This window comes from Stenella coeruleoalba (assembly GCF_951394435.1).
Source record: "Stenella coeruleoalba genome assembly, chromosome: 6".
Lineage (NCBI taxonomy): Eukaryota > Metazoa > Chordata > Mammalia > Artiodactyla > Delphinidae > Stenella > Stenella coeruleoalba.
Genome location: NC_137151.1, coordinates 23145586 through 23159529, shown reverse-complemented (window position 1 = coordinate 23159529; position 13944 = coordinate 23145586). Strand labels below are relative to the sequence as shown.

The 13944-nt window shown below is 43.9% G+C and overlaps 1 long non-coding RNA gene across 38 annotated transcripts in view; it reads left to right on the top strand.

Annotated features, from left to right (window-relative positions):
- LOC307187927 overlaps window positions 1-13944 on the top strand; it is a 3519425-nt gene that overhangs the window by 2731986 nt on the left and 773495 nt on the right. The gene's annotated exons all lie outside the window — the stretch shown is intronic.

Below are 13944 nucleotides of genomic sequence, written 5' to 3'. Positions count from 1 at the left end.
TGAACACGTCTCCCGTTCACATGGTTGATCATACTTGGGTTCCACATGCATGTTTTAGCTGAAGGAAGAATACCTTAAACCTGGAGAGTTAAGACCCGTGTAATGGTTACCATGCAATATGACTTCAAAGGGTCTTCATTTGCTCACCGAACCTCTCCAATCCTATCACTGCTGCGTTTATGCCCCTGTACACATGCTTGATTCTCTTTCGGAGACATAGCAATCCATAGGTTTTAAGATACTTACTAGTCAGGTACATTCTTAGGCGTTTAATATGCGGTGTTGAGTCCATTTCGTTGAGCAAGGAGCAGCTCTTGTCTATTCCATATTTGGCTTAAGGAACTTTATCTGTGCTCATTTCAATCTCTGGTTTTATGCAGCACCCCAACTCACCTTTCCCCTTAAGCAAGCATAAGTTGGTTTTCTAAATTTGAGACCCTGTTCTGTTTTGGAATGCAGTTCCTGTGTAGCCAAGTTTACATTCCGTGTATTAGTGATATCTTATGATGTTTCTTTTTCTGTGTGACTTATTGCAGTTAGAATCATCGTACCTGAATCCACTCATTATGCTGCTACGGGCCTGATGACATAGATTTCATTGCTGAGTGATACTGCATTGTACGTAAGTACCACAAGTTCTTTATCCATTTTTCACTTTCTGTGATATTGAACTTGTACGGTAAACGAGGTTCTTGTAAACGGAGGCGTCCCAAACTTTGGGGTGGCTGTGTCTTTTTTATTTTAATTTCCCTAAGCTATAGGACCATAAGTGGAAGTGCCCTAGGCTCTGTTGTTTGTTTTTTAGATGTTTCAGGAAACACCATACACTTCTCCCGAGTGGTTGTTGGCAATTTACATCCCGCCCATCAGCATAACAAGGCTCCCAGTTCTCCATGGCCTGTCCTGCCTTTCTGGATTTTACACTTTTTTCAGATGGCCCTTTTGACCGGGGGGAAGTGAGACTTCATTGTAGTGCAGATTTCCTTTGCTTGCTTGCTTGGTTGGCCAAAAACGGCGTATGCGTTTTTTCCTGAATATATTCAGGAAAAAACGCATACGCCCTTTTTGGCCAAGTGCATCATTGTGGACGTTCTGCCTCTTTTCCTATGCTTTCAATGCAATTCCAGTCTACCTCCTGAAATCGGTTTCCTGCAATTCTGCCCCGCTTTCAAGTCCTCTTGGCAGCCTTACTTCAGTCTATTTTTGGACAATAGCTGTCATTTATAACTCTGCAGGTTTGTGAATTACAGTGCCCCTGAGCTCCTTTCTTCAACTCGCTTTCTTGTGACCTGGCCGCAACACCGCAGGATGGCTTCAGGCCCTAATCTGGTTCCGGCCCGGCATGCTGAGCCTTTGGTTAATTCCTCTTCCTGGTGGGAAATGAGAGTTAAATTTGCCCGTCCAGACACCTCCAGCTAGCCTCTCATTGGTTCTCGCTATTCCTGTTCATCTTCCGCAGAAATTGCAAACTGGGCCAAACAGGAGGTTAAAGGGACTGACTCTCCAAGTGGGGAGAGTGTTAGTAAAGCGTCTGGAATGTTGCACCCGAGTACCAGGGGAGGAAAACTGAGACATATTTGAACACGTCTCCCGTTCACATGGTTGATCATACTTGGGTTCCACATGCATGTTTTAGCTGAAGGAAGAATACCTTAAACCTGGAGAGTTGAGACCCGTGTAATGGGTACCATGCAATATGACTTCAAAGGGTCTTCATTTGCTCACCGAACCTCTCCAATCCTATCACTGCTGCGTTTATGCCCCTGTACACATGCTTGATTGTCTTTCGGAGACATAGCAATCCATAGGTTTTAAGATACTTACTAGTCAGGTACATTCTTAGGCGTTTAATATGCGGTGTTGAGTCCATTTCGTTGAGCAAGGAGTAGCTCTTGTCTATTCCATATTTGACTTAAGGAACTTTATCTGTGCTCATTTCAATCTCTGGTTTTATGCAGCACCCCAACTCACCTTTACCCTTAAGCAAGCATAAGTTGGTTTTCTAAACTTGAGACCCTGTTCTGTTCTGTAATTCCGTTCCTGTGTAGCCAAGTTTCCATTCCGTGTATTACTGATATCTTATGATGTTTCTTTTTCTGTGTGACTTACTTCAGTTAGAATCATCATACCTGAATCCACTCATTGTGATGCTAAGGGCCTGATGACACAGATTTCATTGCTGAGTGATATTGCTTTGTAAGTAAATACCACAACTTCTTTATCCATTTTTCACTTTCTGCGATGTTGAACTTGTACTGTAAACGAGGTTCTTGTAAACAGAGCCGTTCCAAACTTTGGGGTGGCTGTGTCTTTTTGATTTTAATTTCCCTAAGCTATAGGACCATAAGTGGAAGTGCCCTAGGCTCTGTTGCTTTGTTTTTTAGATGTTTCAGGAAACACCATACACTTCTCCCGAGTGGTTGTTGGCAATTTACATCCCGCCCATCAGCATAACAAGGCTCCCAGTTCTCCATGGCCTGTCCTGCCTTTCTGGATTTTACACTTTTTTCAGATGGCCCTTTTGACCGGGGGGAAGTGAGACTTCATTGTAGTGCAGATTTCCTTTGCAAGCTTGCTTGGTTGGCCAAAAAGGGCGTATGCGTTTTTTCCTGAATATATTCAGGAAAAAACGCATACGCCCTTTTTGGCCAAGTGCATCATTGTGGACGTTCTGCCTCTTTTCCTATGCTTTCAATGCAATTCCAGTCTACCTCCTGAAATCGGTTTCCTGCAATTCTGCCCCGCTTTCAAGTCCTCTTGGCAGCCTTACTTCAGTCTATTTTTGGACGATAGCTGTCATTTATAACGCTGCAGGTTTGTGAATTACAGTGCCCCTGAGCTCCTTTCTTCAACTTGTTTTCTTGTGACCTGGCCGCAACACCGCAGGATGGCTTCAGGCCCTAATCTGGTTCCGGTACGGCACGCTGAGCCTTTGGTTATTTCCTCTTCCTGGTGGGAAATGAGAGTTAAATTTGCCCGTCCAGACACCTCCAGCTAGCCTCTCATTGGTTCTCGCTATTCCTGTTCATCTACCGCAGAAATTGCAAACTGGGCCAAACAGGAGGTTAAAGACGCTGACTCTCCAAGTGGGGAGAGTGTTAGTAAAGCGTCTTGAATGTTGCACCCGAGTACCAGGGGAGGAAAACTGAGACATATTTGAACACGTCTCCCGTTCACATGGTTGATCATACTTGGGTTCCACATGCATGTTTTAGCTGAAGGAAGAATACCTTAAACCTGGAGAGTTGAGACCCGTGTAATGGGTACCATGCAATATGACTTCAAAGGGTCTTCATTTGCTCACCGAACCTCTCCAATCCTATCACTGCTGCGTTTATGCCCCTGTACACATGCTTGATTCTCTTTTGGAGACATAGCAATCCATAGGTTTTACGATACTTACTAGTCAGGTACATTCTTAGGCGTTTAATATGCGGTGTTGAGTCCATTTCGTTGAGCAAGGAGTAGCTCTTGTCTATTCCATATTTGACTTAAGGAACTTTATCTGTGCTCATTTCAATCTCTGGTTTTATGCAGCACCCCAACTCACCTTTACCCTTAAGCAAGCATAAGTTGGTTTTCTAAATTTGAGACCCTGTTCTGTTCTGTAATTGAGTTCCTGTGTAGCCAAGTTTCCATTCCGTGTATTACTGATATCTTATGATGTTTCTTTTTCTATGTGACTTATTTCAGTTAGAATCATCATACCTGAATCCACTCATTGTGATGCTAAGGGCCTGATGACATAGATTTCATTGCTGAGTGATATTGCTTTGTAAGTAAATACCACAACTTCTTTATCCATTTTTCACTTTCTGCGATGTTGAACTTGTACTGTAAACGAGGTTCTTGTAAACAGAGGCGTCCCAAACTTTGGGGTGGCTGTGTCTTTTTGATTTTAATTTCCCTAAGCTATAGGACCATAAGTGGCAGTGCCCTAGGCTCTGTTGCTTTGTTTTTTAGATGTTTCAGGAAACACCATACACTTCTCCCGAGTGTCTGTTGGCAATTTACATCCCGCCCATCAGCATAACAAGGCTCCCAGTTCTCCATGGCCTGTCCTGCCTTTCTGGATTTTATACTTTTTTCAGATGGCCCTTTTGACCGGGGGGAAGTGAGACTTCATTGTAGTGCAGATTTCCTTTGCAAGCTTGCTTGGTTGGCCAAAAAGGGCGTATGCGTTTTTTCCTGAATATATTCAGGAAAAAACGCATACGCCCTTTTTGGCCAAGTGCATCATTGTGGACGTTCTGCCTCTTTTCCTATGCTTTCAATGCAATTCCAGTCTACCTCCTGAAATCGGTTTCCTGCAATTCTGCCCCGCTTTCAAGTCCTCTTGGCAGCCTTACTTCAGTCTATTTTTGGACGATAGCTGTCATTTATAACTCTGCAGGTTTGTGAATTACAGTGCCCCTGAGCTCCTTTCTTCAACTCGCTTTCTTGTGACCTGGCCGCAACACCGCAGGATGGCTTCAGGCCCTAATCTGGTTCCGGCCCGGCATGCTGAGCCTTTGGTTAATTCCTCTTCCTGGTGGGAAATGAGAGTTAAATTTGCCCGTCCAGACACCTCCAGCTAGCCTCTCATTGGTTCTCGCTATTCCTGTTCATCTTCCGCAGAAATTGCAAACTGGGCCAAACAGGAGGTTAAAGGGACTGACTCTCCAAGTGGGGAGAGTGTTAGTAAAGCGTCTGGAATGTTGCACCCGAGTACCAGGGGAGGAAAACTGAGACATATTTGAACACGTCTCCCGATCACATGGTTGATCATACTCTAGGTTCCACATGCATGTTTTAGCTGAAGGAAGAATACCTTAAACCTGGAGAGTTGAAACCCGTGGAATGGGTACCATGCAATATGACTTCAAAGGGTCTTCATTTGCTCACCGAACCTCTCCAATCCTATCACTGCTGCGTTTATGCCCCTGTACACATGCTTGATTCTCTTTTGGAGACATAGCAATCCATAGGTTTTACGATACTTACTAGTCAGGTACATTCTTAGGCGTTTAATATGCGGTGTTGAGTCCATTTCGTTGAGCAAGGAGTAGCTCTTGTCTATTGCATATTTGACTTAAGGAACTTTATCTGTGCTCATTTCAATCTCTGGTTTTATGCAGCACCCCAACTCACCTTTCCCCTTAAGCAAGCATAAGTTGGTTTTCTAAATTTGAGACCCTGTTCTGTTTTGGAATGCAGTTCCTGTGTAGCCAAGTTTACATTCCGTGTATTAGTGATATCTTATGATGTTTCTTTTTCTGTGTGACTTATTGCAGTTAGAATCATCGTACCTGAATCCACTCATTATGCTGCTACGGGCCTGATGACATAGATTTCATTGCTGAGTGATACTGCATTGTACGTAAGTACCACAAGTTCTTTATCCATTTTTCACTTTCTGTGATATTGAACTTGTACGGTAAACGAGGTTCTTGTAAACGGAGGCGTCCCAAACTTTGGGGTGGCTGTGTCTTTTTGATTTTAATTTCCCTAAGCTATAGGACCATAAGTGGAAGTGCCCTAGGCTCTGTTGCTTTGTTTTTTAGATGTTTCAGGAAACACCATACACTTCTCCTGAGTGGTTGTTGGCAATTTAAATCCCGCCCATCAGCATAACAAGGCTCCCAGTTCTCCATGGCCTGTCCTGCCTTTCTGGATTTTACACTTTTTTCAGATGGCCCTTTTGACCGGAGGGAAGTGAGACTTCATTGTAGTGCAGATTTCCTTTGCAAGCTTGCTTGGTTGGCCAAAAAGAGCGTATGCGTTTTTTCCTGAATATATTCAGGAAAATACGCATACGCCCTTTTTGGCCAAGTGCATCATTGTGGACATTCTGCCTCTTTTCCTATGCTTTCAATGCAATTCCAGTCTACCTCCTGAAATCGGTTTCCTGCAATTCTGCCCCGCTTTCAAGTTCTCTTGGCAGCCTTACTTCAGTCTATTTTTGACGATAGCTGTCATTTATAACTCTGCAGGTTTGTGAATTACAGTGCCCCTGAGCTCCTTTCTTCAACTCGCTTTCTTGTGACCTGGCCGCAACACCGCAGGATGGCTTCAGGCCCTAATCTGGTTCCGGCACGGCACGCTGAGCCTTTGGTTATTTCCTCTTCCTTGTGGGAAATGAGAGTTAAATTTGCCCGTCCAGACACCTCCAGCTAGTCTCTCATTGGTTCTCGCTATTCCTGTTCATCTTCCGCAGAAATTGCAAACTGGGCCAAACAGGAGGTTAAAGGCGCTGACTCTCCAAGTGGGGAGAGTGTTAGTAAAGCGTCTGGAATGTTGCACCCGAGTACCAGGGGAGGAAAACTGAGACATATTTGAACACGTCTCCCGTTCACATGGTTGATCATACTTGGGTTCCACATGCAAGTTTTAGCTGAAGGAAGAATACCTTAAACCTGGAGAGTTAAGACCCGTGTAATTGGTACCATTCAATATGACTTCAAAGGGTCTTCATTTGCTCACCGAACCTCTCCAATCCTATCAGTGCTGCGTTTATACCCCTGTACACATGCTTGATTCTCTTTTGGAGACATAGCAATCCATAGGTTTTAAGATACTTATTAGTCAGGTACATTCTTAGGCGTTTAATATGCGGTGTTGAGTCCATTTCGTTGAGCAAGGAGTAGCTCTTGTCTCTTCCATATTTGGCTTAAGGAACTTTATCTGTGCTCATTTCAATCTCTGGTTTTATGCAGCACCCCAACTCACCTTTCCCCTTAAGCAAGCATAAGTTGGTTTTCTAAATTTGAGACCCTGTTCTGTTTTGGAATGCAGTTCCTGTGTAGCCAAGTTTACATTCCGTGTATTAGTGATATCTTATGATGTTTCTTTTTCTGTGTGACTTATTTCAGTTAGAATCATCGTACCTGAATCCACTCATTATGCTGCTACGGGCCTGATGACATAGATTTCATTGCTGAGAGATACTGCATTGTACGTAAGTACCACAAGTTCTTTATCCATTTTTCACTTTCTGTGATATTGAACTTGTACGGTAAACGAGGTTCTTGTAAACGGAGGCGTCCCAAACTTTGGGGTGGCTGTGTCTTTTTGATTTTAATTTCCCTAAGCTATAGGACCATAAGTGGAAGTGCCCTAGGCTCTGTTGCTTTGTTTTTTAGATGTTTCAGGAAACACCATACACTTCTCCTGAGTGGTTGTTGGCAATTTACATCCCGCCCATCAGCATAACAAGGCTCCCAGTTCTCCATGGCCTGTCCTGCCTTTCTGGATTTTACACTTTTTTCAGATGGCCCTTTTGACCGAGGGGAAGTGAGACTTCATTGTAGTGCAGATTTCCTTTGCAAGCTTGCTTGGTTGGCCAAAAAGGGCGTATGCGTTTTTTCCTGAATATATTCAGGAAAAAACGCATACGCCCTTTTTGGCCAAGTGCATCATTGTGGACGTTCTGCCTCTTTTCCTATGCTTTCAATGCAATTCCAGTCTACCTCCTGAAATCGGTTTCCTGCAATTCTGCCCCGCTTTCAAGTCCTCTTGGCAGCCTTACTTCAGTCTATTTTTGACGATAGCTGTCATTTATAACTCTGCAGGTTTGTGAATTACAGTGCCCCTGAGCTCCTTTCTTCAACTCGCTTTCTTGTGACCTGGCCGCAACACCACAGGATGGCTTCAGGCCCTAATCTGGTTCCGGCCCGGCACGCTGAGCCTTTGGTTATTTCCTCTTCCTGGTGGGAAATGAGAGTTAAATTTGCCCGTCCAGACACCTCCAGCTAGTCTCTCATTGGTTCTCGCTATTCCTGTTCATCTTCCGCAGAAATTGCAAACTGGGCCAAACAGGAGGTTAAAGGCGCTGACTCTCCAAGTGGGGAGAGTGTTAGTAAAGCGTCTGGAATGTTGCACCCGAGTACCAGGGGAGGAAAACTGAGACATATTTGAACACGTCTCCCGTTCATATGGTTGATCATACTTGGGTTCCACATGCATGTTTTAGCTGAAGGAAGAATACCTTAAACCTGGAGAGTTAAGACCCGTGTAATTGGTACCATGCAATATGACTTCAAAGGGTCTTCATTTGCTCACCGAACCTCTCCAATCCTATCACTGCTGCGTTTATGCCCCTGTACACATGCTTGATTCTCTTTTGGAGACATAGCAATCCATAGGTTTTAAGATACTTACTAGTCAGGTACATTCTTAGGCGTTTAATATGCGGTGTTGAGTCCATTTCGTTGAGCAAGGAGTAGCTCTTGTCTATTCCATATTTGACTTAAGGAACTTTATCTGTGCTCATTTCAATCTCTGGTTTTATGCAGCACCCCAACTCACCTTTACCCTTAAGCAAGCATAAGTTGGTTTTCTAAACTTGAGACCCTGTTCTGTTCTGTAATTCCGTTCCTGTGTAGCCAAGTTTCCATTCCGTGTATTACTGATATCTTATGATGTTTCTTTTTCTGTGTGACTTACTTCAGTTAGAATCATCATACCTGAATCCACTCATTGTGCTGCTAAGGGCCTGATGACACAGATTTCATTGCTGAGTGATATTGCTTTGTAAGTAAATACCACAACTTCTTTATCCATTTTTCACTTTCAGCGATGTTGAACTTGTACTGTAAACGAGGTTCTTGTAAACAGAGCCGTTCCAAACTTTGGGGTGGCTGTGTCTTTTTGATTTTAATTTCCCTAAGCTATAGGACCATAAGTGGAAGTGCCCTAGGCTCTGTTGCTTTGTTTTTTAGATGTTTCAGGAAACACCATACACTTCTCCCGAGTGGTTGTTGGCAATTTACATCCCGCCCATCAGCATAACAAGGCTCCCAGTTCTCCATGGCCTGTCCTGCCTTTCTGGATTTTACACTTTTTACAGATGGCCCTTTTGACCTGGGGGAAGTGAGACTTCATTGTAGTGCAGATTTCCTTTGCAAGCTTGCTTGCTTGGCCAAAAAGGGCGTATGCGTTTTTTCCTGAATATATTCAGGAAAAAACGCATACGCCCTTTTTGGCCAAGTGCATCATTGTGGACGTTCTGCCTCTTTTCCTATGCTTTCAATGCAATTCCAGTCTACCTCCTGAAATTGGTTTCCTGCAATTCTGCCCCGCTTTCAAGTCCTCTTGGCAGCCTTACTTCAGTCTATTTTTGGACGATAGCTGTCATTTATAACGCTGCAGGTTTGTGAATTACAGTGCCCCTGAGCTCCTTTCTTCAACTCGCTTTCTTGTGACCTGGCCGCAACACCGCAGGATGGCTTCAGGCCCTAATCTGGTTCCGGCACGGCACGCTGAGCCTTTGGTTATTTCCTCTTCCTGGTGGGAAATGAGAGTTAAATTTGCCTGTCCAGACACCTCCAGCTAGTCTCTCATTGGTTCTCGCTATTCCTGTTCATCTTCCGCAGAAATTGCAAACTGGGCCAAACAGGAGGTTAAAGGCGCTGACTCTCCAAGTGGGGAGAGTGTTAGTAAAGCGTCTGGAATGTTGCACCCGAGTACCAGGGGAGGAAAACTGAGACATATTTGAACACGTCTCCCATTCACATGGTTGATCATACTTGGGTTCCACATGCATGTTTTAGCTGAAGGAAGAATACCTGAAACCTGGAGAGTTAAGACCCGTGTAATGGGTACCATGCAATATGACTTCAAAGGGTCTTCATTTGCTCACCGAACCTCTCCAATCCTATCACTGCTGCGTTTATGCCCCTGTACGCATGCTTGATTCTCTTTCGGAGACATAGCAATCCATAGGTTTTAAGATACTTACTAGTCAGGTACATTCTTAGGCGTTTAATATGCGGTGTTGAGTCCATTTCGTTGAGCAAGGAGTAGCTCTTGTCTATTCCATATTTGACTTAAGGAACTTTATCTGTGCTCATTTCAATCTCTGGTTTTATGCAGCAAGCCAACTCACCTTTCCCCTTAAGCAAGCATAAGTTGGTTTTCTAAATTTGAGAACCTGTTCTGTTCTGTAATTCAGTTCCTGTGTAGCCAAGTTTACATTCCGTGTATTACTGATATCTTATGATGTTTCTTTTTCTGTGTGACTTTTTTCAGTTAGAATCACCATACCTGAATCCACTCATTGTGATGCGAAGGGCCTGATGACATAGATTTCATTGCTGAGTGATATTGCTTTGTAAGTAAATACCACAACTTCTTTATCCATTTTTCACTTTCTGCGATGTTGAACTTGTACTGCAAACGAGGTTCTTGTAAACAGAGGCGTCCCAAATTTTGGGGTGGCTGTGTCTTTTTGATTTTAATTTCCCTAAGCTATAGGACCATAAGTGGCAGTGCCCTAGGCTCTGTTGCTTTGTTTTTTAGATGTTTCAGGAAACACCATACACTTCTCCCCAGTGTCTGTTGGCAATTTACATCCCGCCCATCAGCATAACAAGGCTCCCAGTTCTCCATGGCCTGTCCTGCTTTTCTGGATTTTACACTTTTTACAGATGGCCCTTTTGACCTGGGGGAAGTGAGACTTCATTGTAGTGCAGATTTCCTTTGCAAGCTTGCTTGGTTGGCCAAAAACGGCGTATGCGTTTTTTCCTGAATATATTCAGGAAAAATCGCATACGCCCTTTTTGGCCAAGTGCATCATTGTGGACGTTCTGCCTCTTTTCCTATGCTTTCAATGCAATTCCAGTCTACCTCCTGAAATTGGTTTCCTGCAATTCTGCCCCGCTTTCAAGTCCTCTTGGCAGCCTTACTTCAGTCTATTTTTGGACGATAGCTGTCATTTATAACGCTGCAGGTTTGTGAATTACAGTGCCCCTGAGCTCCTTTCTTCAACTCGCTTTCTTGTGACCTGGCCGCAACACCGCAGGATGGCTTCAGGCCCTAATCTGGTTCCGGCACGGCACGCTGAGCCTTTGGTTATTTCCTCTTCCTGGTGGGAAATGAGAGATAAATTTGCCTGTCCAGACACCTCCAGCTAGTCTCTCATTGGTTCTCGCTATTCCTGTTCATCTTCCGCAGAAATTGCAAACTGGGCCAAACAGGAGGTTAAAGGCGCTGACTCTCCAAGTGGGGAGAGTGTTAGTAAAGTGTCTGGAATGTTGCACCCGAGTACCAGGGGAGGAAAACTGAGACATATTTGAACACGTCTCCCGTTCACATGGTTGATCATACTTGGGTTCCACATGCATGTTTTAGCTGAAGGAAGAATACCTTAAACCTGGAGAGTTAAGACCCGTGTAATGGGTACCATGCAATATGACTTCAAAGGGTCTTCATTTGCTCACCGAACCTCTCCAATCCTATCACTGCTGCGTTTACGCCCCTGTACGCATGCTTGATTATCTTTCGGAGACATAGCAATCCATAGGTTTTAAGATACTTACTAGTCAGGTACATTCTTAGGCGTTTAATATGCGGTGTTGAGTCCATTTCGTTGAGCAAGGAGTAGCTCTTGTCTATTCCATATTTGACTTAAGGAACTTTATCTGTGCTCATTTCAATCTCTGGTTTTATGCAGCAACCCAACTCCCCTTTCCCCTTAAGCAAGCATAAGTTGGTTTTCTAAATTTGAGACCCTGTTCTGTTCTGTAATTCAGTTCCTGTGTAGCCAAGTTTACATTCCGTGTATTACTGATATCTTATGATGTTTCTTTTTCTGTGTGACTTACTTCAGTTAGAATCATCATACCTGAATCCACTCATTGTGCTGCTAAGGGCCTGATGACACAGATTTCATTGCTGAGTGATATTGCTTTGTAAGTAAATACCACAACTTCTTTATCCATTTTTCACTTTCAGCGATGTTGAACTTGTACTGTAAACGAGGTTCTTGTAAACAGAGCTGTTCCAAACTTTGGGGTGGCTGTGTCTTTTTGATTTTAATTTCCCTAAGCTATAGGACCATAAGTGGAAGTGCCCTAGGCTCTGTTGCTTTGTTTTTTAGATGTTTCAGGAAACACCATACACTTCTCCCGAGTGGTTGTTGGCAATTTACATCCCGCCCATCAGCATAACAAGGCTCCCAGTTCTCCATGGCCTGTCCTGCCTTTCTGGATTTTACACTTTTTTCAGATGGCCCTTTTGACCGGGGGGAAGTGAGACTTCATTGTAGTGCAGATTTCCTTTGCAAGCTTGCTTGGTTGGCCAAAAAGGGCGTATGCGTTTTTTCCTGAATATATTCAGGAAAAAACGCATACGCCCTTTTTGGCCAAGTGCATCATTGTGGACGTTCTGCCTCTTTTCCTATGCTTTCAATGCAATTCCAGTCTACCTCCTGAAATCGGTTTCCTGCAATTCTGCCCCACTTTCAAGTCCTCTTGGCAGCCTTACTTCAGTCTATTTTTGGACGATAGCTGTCATTTATAACTCTGCAGGTTTGTGAATTACAGTGCCCCTGAGCTCCTTTCTTCAACTCGCTTTCTTGTGACCTGGCCGCAACACCGCAGGATGGCTTCAGGCCCTAATCTGGTTCCGGCCCGGCACGCTGAGCCTTTGGTTATTTCCTCTTCCTGGTGGGAAATGAGAGTTAAATTTGGCCGTCCAGACACCTCCAGCTAGTCTCTCATTGGTTCTCGCTATTCCTGTTCATCTTCCGCAGAAATTGCAAACTGGGCCAAACAGGAGTTTAAAGGCGCTGACTCTCCAAGTGGGGAGAGTGTTAGTAAAGCGTCTGGAATGTTGCACCCGAGTAACAGGGGAGGAAAACTGAGACATATTTGAACACGTCTCCCGTTCACATGGTTGATCATACTTCGGTTCCACATGCATGTTTTAGCTGAAGGAAGAATACCTTAAACCTGGAGAGTTAAGACCCGTGTAATGGGTACCATGCAATATGACTTCAAAGGGTCTTCATTTGCTCACCGAACCTCTCCAATCCTATCACTGCTGCGTTTATGCCCCTGTACACATGCTTGATTCTCTTTTGGAGACATAGCAATCCATAGGTTTTAAGATACTTACTAGTCAGGTACATTCTTAGGCGTTTAATATGCGGTGTTGAGTCCATTTCGTTGAGCAAGGAGTAGCTCTTGTCTATTCCATATTTGGCTTAAGGAACTTTATCTGTGCTCATTTCAATCTCTGGTTTTATGCAGCACCCCAACTCACCTTTCCCCTTAAGCAAGCATAAGTTGGTTTTCTAAATTTGAGACCCTGTTCTGTTTTGGAATGCAGTTCCTGTGTAGCCAAGTTTATATTCCGTGTATTAGTGATATCTTATGATGTTTCTTTTTCTGTGTGACTTATTTCAGTTAGAATCATCGTACCTGAATCCACTCATTATGCTGCTACGGGCCTGATGACATAGATTTCATTGCTGAGTGATACTGCATTGTACGTAAGTACCACAAGTTCTTTATCCATTTTTCACTTTCTGTGATATTGAACTTGTACGGTAAACGAGGTTCTTGTAAACGGAGGCGTCCCAAACTTTGGGGTGGCTGTGTCTTTTTCATTTTAATTTCCCTAATCTATAGGACCATAAGTGGAAGTGCCCTAGGCTCTGTTGTTTGTTTTTTAGATGTTTCAGGAAACACCATACACTTCTCCCAAGTGGTTGTTGGCAATTTACATCCCGCCCATCAGCATAACAAGGCTCCCCGTTCTCCATGGCCTGTCCTGCCTTTCTGGATTTTACACTTTTTTCAGATGGCCCTTTTGACCGGGGGGAAGTGAGACTTCATTGTAGTGCAGATTTCCTTTGCTTGCTTGCTTGGTTGGCCAAAAACGGCGTATGCGTTTTTTCCTGAATATATTCAGGAAAAAACGCATACGCCCTTTTTGGCCAAGTGCATCATTGTGGACGTTCTGCCTCTTTTCCTATGCTTTCAATGCAATTCCAGTCTACCTCCTGAAATCGGTTTCCTGCAATTCTGCCCCGCTTTCAAGTCCTCTTGGCAGCCTTACTTCAGTCTATTTTTGGACAATAGCTGTCATTTATAACTCTGCAGGTTTGTGAATTACAGTGCCCCTGAGCTCCTTTCTTCAACTCGCTTTCTTGTGACCTGGCCGCAACACCGCAGGATGGCT